The sequence below is a fragment of the Ochotona princeps genome, chromosome 8, assembly GCF_030435755.1.
Source record: "Ochotona princeps isolate mOchPri1 chromosome 8, mOchPri1.hap1, whole genome shotgun sequence".
Lineage (NCBI taxonomy): Eukaryota > Metazoa > Chordata > Mammalia > Lagomorpha > Ochotonidae > Ochotona > Ochotona princeps.
In genome coordinates, this window is record NC_080839.1 from 2,188,355 (window position 1) to 2,194,354 (window position 6,000).

Genomic DNA, 6,000 nt, shown 5'->3' on the forward strand with positions numbered 1-6,000 from the left:
CAGCTGGGGACCTCAAGTGCCACATCAGGAAATGGAAAGCAGAACAGAACAGAACATTCACCTGGTCAAGTTTTGCAGCAAGTGCCTCGGTCTGGGGATGCACTAAGGTGGACTTGATCAGCCAGCGGATCTGGAAAAGATCTTCCCAACCCTGATGCAATAAAGCTAACAAAATGCCAGAACTGCCCAAACCACTCAGGCAACACCCTGGGATGGCAGAAGGCCAAGCTGCAACTTCACCTCCAGGAACCAGCACTGAGTGCTAAGTCATGGCCCAACCTCAGTAATTTTGCATGAAGGCAAGCGACCACCTCCCCTCCTGCACCTGAGTTAATAGCCAAGCTACCCTAGCCTATGGGAACTTCAAGAAGAAGACCAAGTCGCCACCTGTCTTTAAAAATCCCAATGCAGGCCGAAGGAGAGGCCTGTGCTCACAGACACCGCCAATAACCAAGATATCACCTGCCCTCAAGCTGGAAGCTGTGCAGATAATCAAGCCACAGGAGGCTTTCCTGGACGCTGCACAGAAGGCCCAGACGAGGCCGGCACTACTGGACCACACATCAAAGGACAAGCCACCACCTTCCCAGCTGGACCCTGTGCTGATGGCCAAGCCTGGGCCTCCCCAGCTGGACCCGCACTAAAGACAAGCCGCCTCCCCAGATGAATCCCACAGCCAACGATAAGCCGCCAACTCCCCAGCTGGACCCCGCATCAAAGGAAAAGCCGCTACCTCCCCAGCTGGACCCTGCTCCCAAGGAAATGCAGCCACCTACCCAGTTGGACTCAGCACCCAAGGACAAGGCGCCGCTCCCCAGCTAGACCCCGAACCCAAAAACAAGTCACTGTCTCCCCAGCTGGACTTCGCACCCAAGAACAAGCTGCCATCTCCCCACCTAAACCTGCACCCAAGGACAAGTTGCCACCACTCCACCTGGACCCTCATCCAATGAAAGGTACTACCTCCACAGCAGGACCCCACACATAAAGACAAGCCGCCGCCTCCTCAGCTGGACCCTGTACCCAAGGACGAGAGACCGCCTCCCAGCTAGTCTCCGAACCGAAGGAAAAGCGGACGCCTCCACCCAAGCTGGACCCCGTAAAAAAGAACAAGCTGCCACTCCGCAGCTGGACCTGCATCCAAGGACAAGCTGCCCTCTCCCCAGCTGGACCCCGCACCCAAAGACAAGCCGCCACCTCCCCAGCTGGACCCTGCACCCAAGGACAAACTGCCGCCTGCCTAGCTGGAACCTGCACCCATACACAAGCCACTATCTCCCCAGCTGCACCCGAAACCCAGGCACAAGCCACCTCCTCACCAGCTAGAACCCGAACCCAACGACAAGCTGCCGACTCCCCAGCTGGACCCATACCCAAGGACAAGCTGCCACCACCCCAGATGCACCCTGATTCCAAGGAAAAGCTGCAAACTCCCCAGCTGCACCCCGCATCCAGGGACAAGCTTCCGCCTTCACAGCTGGACCTTGCACATAAGTCAAGCTACCAGCTCCCCAGCTGGACCCCGCACCCAAGAACAAGCTGCCAACTCCCCAGCTAGACCCGCACCCAAGGAAACTGCCACTTCCACCCAAGCTGGACCCCGCACTCAGGAACAAGCCTCCACCTCCTCAGATGTACCCACACCCAAGAACAAGCTGCCGCCTCCCCAGCTAGACACACACCCAAGGACAAGCTGCCGCCTCCATCCAAGCTGGACCCCGCATCCAAGGACAATCTGCCGCCTCCCCAGCTGGACCCACACCCAAGGACAATCTGCCACCTCGCAGCTACACCATGTACTGATGGCCAAGCTGCTGCCTTCCCAGCTGGACCCCGCACCCAAGACAAGCTGCCCTCTCCCCAACTGGACCCCGCTCCCAAGGACATGCTGCCGCCTCCTAGCTGGACCCCGCACCCAAAGACAAGCCGTCGCCTCCTAGCTGGACCCCGCAAACAAAAACAAGCCACCTCCTCCACAGCTGGACCCTGTACCCAAGGACAAGTGGCCACCACCACTGCTGGACCCTCACCTAAAGAAAAGCTGCCACTTACCAAACAGGACCACGCATCCAAGGACAAGCTGCCGCCGCCCCAGCTGGACCCCACACATTAAGACAAGCTGCCGCCTCCCCAGCTGGACCCCGAACCCAAAAACAAGCTGACGCTCCCCCAGCTGACCTGCACCCAAGGACAAGTCACTGTCTCACCAGCTGGACTCCGAACCCAAGGACAAGCTGCCGCCTCCCATTTAGACCCGGCACCCAAGGACAAGCTCTACCTCCCAGCTGGAACTGCACCCAAGGACAAGCCACCTCCTTCCCAGCTGGAACCCACACCTATGGACAAGCCATGGTCTCCCCAGATGGACCTGCACCCAAGGACAAGCGGCCGCCTCCCCAGCTGGACACCGCAAACAAAGACAAGCCACTGTCTCCCCATCTGGAACCAACACCCAAGGACAAGCCACCACCTGCCCAGCTGAACCTCGAATCCAGGAACAAGCTGCAGCCTCCCAGTTAGACCCTGCATCCAAGGACAAGCTCCTACCTCCACAGCTGGACCCGCACCCAAGCACAAGCTGCTGCCTCGCCAGCTGGACCCGCACCCAAGGAATAGCTGCCACCTCCCAAGCTATACCTGCACCCAAGGACAAACTGTCGCCTCCCCAGCTGGACTCGAACCCAAGGAAAAGCTGCCGCCTCCTCATCTGCACTCCGCACCCAAGAACAAGCTGTCACCTCCCCAGATAAACGCTGCACCCAGGAACAAGCTGCCTCCTCCCCAGCAGGATGTTGCAGCCAAGGACAAGCCACCACCTCCCCAGCTGGCCCGCACCCAATGACAAGCCACTCCAGTTGGTCCCCCACCCAAGGACAAGCCACTGCCTCGCCAGCTGGACCTGCACCCAAGAAAGAGCTGCCACCTCCCCAGCTAGACTCACACCAAAGGAAGCTGCCGCCTCCACCAAAGCAGGACAAGCTGCCGGCTCCCCAGCTGGACCCGCACCCAAGGACAAGTTGCTAACTCCCCAGCTGGACTCTGTGCTGATGGCCAAGCTGCCGCCTCGCAAGCTGGAGCCAGCACCCAAGGACAAGCTGACCTCTCCCCAACTGGGCCACACAATCAAAGACAAGCCGCCGCCTCCCCAGCTGGACCCCGCACCAATGGACAAACTGCCGCCTGCCTAGCTGAACCCCGCACCCAAGAAAAAGCTGCCGCCTCCCCAGCTGGACCCGTACCAAAGGACAGGCTTCCACCTTCCAACTGGACCCACACACAAGGACAAGCTGCCGACTCCCCAGCTGGATCCCACACCCAAGGACAGGCGCCACTTACACAGCTGGATCCTCATGCAAGGACAAGCTGCCTCCTAGCCAGGTGCACCCTGTGCTGAAGGCCAAGCTGCCGCCTCCCAAGCTGGACCCTGCACCCAAACACAAGCCGCCTCCTCCCCAGCTGTAACCCGCATGGAAAGACAAGCTGCCGCCTCCCAAGCTGTACCCCGCACCCAAGGACAAGCCGCCGCCTGCCCAGCTGGACCCCTCACACAATGACAAGCAGCTGCCTCCCCAGCTGGACCCTACACCCAAGGACAAGCCAAAATCTCCCCTGCTGTAAACCGCATTCAAGGACAAGCTGCCACCTCCCCAGTAGCACTGCTCACCCAAGGACAAGCTGCCGCCTCCCCAGCTGTACGCTGCACCCAAGGACAAGCCACTTTCTCCCCAACTGGACCCCTCAAAGAAAAGCCGCCGCCTACCCAGATGGACCTGCACCCAAGGACAAGCTCCCTCCTCCTAAGCTGGACCCCATACCCAATCACAAGAGGCCACCTCCCAGCTGGACCCCGCATCCAAGGACAAGCCACTGATTCCCCAGCTCCAGCCCGCAACCAAGGACAAGCTGCCACCTCCACAGCTGGACCCTGCACCCAAACACAAGCCACAGCCGCCTCCCCAGCTGGACTAGCTCCCAAGGACAAGCCACTGAATTCCCAGCTGGATCCCGCACCAAAGGACAAGCTGCCACCTCCCCAACTGGACCCTGCACCCAAAGACAAGCTGCAGCTTCCCCAGCTGGACACGCACTTAAGAACAATCTGCCACCTCCACAGCTAGAGCCGCAGCCAAGGAATCGTTTCCGCCTTCCCAACTGGACCTGCACAAAAGGACAAGCTGCAGCACCCCCAGCTGCACCTGTAGCCAAAGACAACCTGCCACCTTCCCAGCTGGACCTCTACCCAAGGACAAGCTGCTGCCACCACCCCAGCTGGACCCTCACCAAAGAACAAGCTGCCACCTCCCCAGATGAACCCCGCACCCAAGGACAAGCCACTGTCTCCCCAGCTGGACCACGCACCTAAGGACAAGCCACGGCCTCCACACGGGAACTGCACAAAAGCACAAGCTTCCGCCTCTCAGGCTGGACTCTTCACCCAAGGACAAGCTGCCGCCTGCTCCACTGGTCTCCGCACCCAAGGACAAGCTACTGTCTCCCCAGCTGGACCCACACCAAAGGAAAAGGACAAGCTGTCGCCTCCCCACCTGCATGTGCACCAAGCACAAGCTTCCGCCTCCCAAGCTGGACCCTGCACCCAAGGACAAGCCGCCGCCTACACAGTTGGACCCAGCACACACAGGACAAGCCGCCGCCTCCCCAGCTGGACCGGCAGAAAGAACAAGCTTCCTCCTCCCCAGCTGGACCCCGTACCCAAAGACAAGCCGCCGACTCCCAAATGGACCCTGCAACCAAAGACAAGCCACTGTCTCCCCAGCTGGACCCGGCCCCCAAGAACAAGCTCCACCGCCGCCTCCCCAGTTGGACCCCACACCCAAGGAGAAGCCACTGTCTCCCCTGCTGGACCCTGATACAAGGACAAGCCACTGTCTCCCCTGCTGGACCCTGATCCAAAGAAAAGCCATGGCCTCCTCAGCTGGACCCCTCACCCAAGGACAAGCTGCCGCCTCCCAAACTGGAACCCATACTTAAAGACAAGCCTCCAGCTCTCAGCTGGACCCTGTACCCAAGGACAAGCCACTGTCTCCTCAGCTGGACCCCGCATGGAAGCACATGCTGCCGCCTCCCCAGCTGACCCCGCACCTAAACACAAGCAATCACCTCCCCACCTGGACCCAGCATTTAAGGACAAGCTGCTGTCTCCCCAGCTGGACCCGACACCAAGAACAAGCTCCCGCCTCCCCAGCTGGACCCCAAACACATGGACAAGCTGCCGACTCCCCAACTGGGCCCAAACCCAAGGACAAGCTGCTGCCTCCCAAGCTTAACCCCGCACCCAAGAACAATCTGACTCTTCCCAAGCTGGACCCGCACCCAAGCACAAGCTGCCGCCTCCGCAGGAGAAACCTGTGCTGATGGCCAAGCCACCACCTTCACAGCTGTACCCTGCACCCAAACACAAGCTGCAGCCTGCCCAGCTGTACCCTATCCTAGGACAAGCCACTGTCTTCCCAGCTAGACCCTGAACCCAATGACAAACTGCCGCCTCCGCAGCTGGACCCCCCACCCAAAGACAGCTACTGTCTCCTGAGCACCTAAGGAAAAGCCACCGCCTCCCAAGCAGGAAAGCTCAACCAAGGACAAGCCGCTGCCTCCCCAGCTGGAACACAAACCCAAACACAAGCCACTGCCACACCACCTAGATCCCGCAACTAAGCAAAAGCCACACCATTCCCAGCAGGACCTCTCACCCAAGGACAAGCCACTGCCTCCCCAGCCAGACCCGCATCCAAGAACAAGCTGCCGCCTCCCAGCTGAACCCTGTGCTGAAGTCCAAGCTGCCACCTTCACAGCTGGACCCTGCACCCAAACACAAGCTGCCACCGCCCCAGCTGGACCCCGCACCCAAACACAAGCTGCCTCCTCACCAATTGGACCCCATCCCCAAGGAAATGCTGCCGCCTCCCCAGCTGGACCCGCACCCAAGAACAAGCTGCAGCCTCCCACGCTGGACCCTGTGCCTATGCCAAACCACCACCTTCA

At 60.2% G+C, this 6,000-nt stretch overlaps 1 long non-coding RNA gene across 1 annotated transcript in view; it reads right to left on the bottom strand.

Annotated features, from left to right (window-relative positions):
* The window catches only part of LOC131480909 (uncharacterized), a 121,693-nt gene extending 116,144 nt beyond the window's left edge, over positions 1 to 5,549 (bottom strand). Inside the window, exon 1 of the long non-coding RNA XR_009245881.1 lies at positions 5,539 to 5,549. This is a non-coding gene — a long non-coding RNA (uncharacterized LOC131480909). The remainder of the gene's footprint in view (positions 1 to 5,538) is intronic.
* Between the last annotated feature and the right edge of the window lie 451 nt (positions 5,550 to 6,000).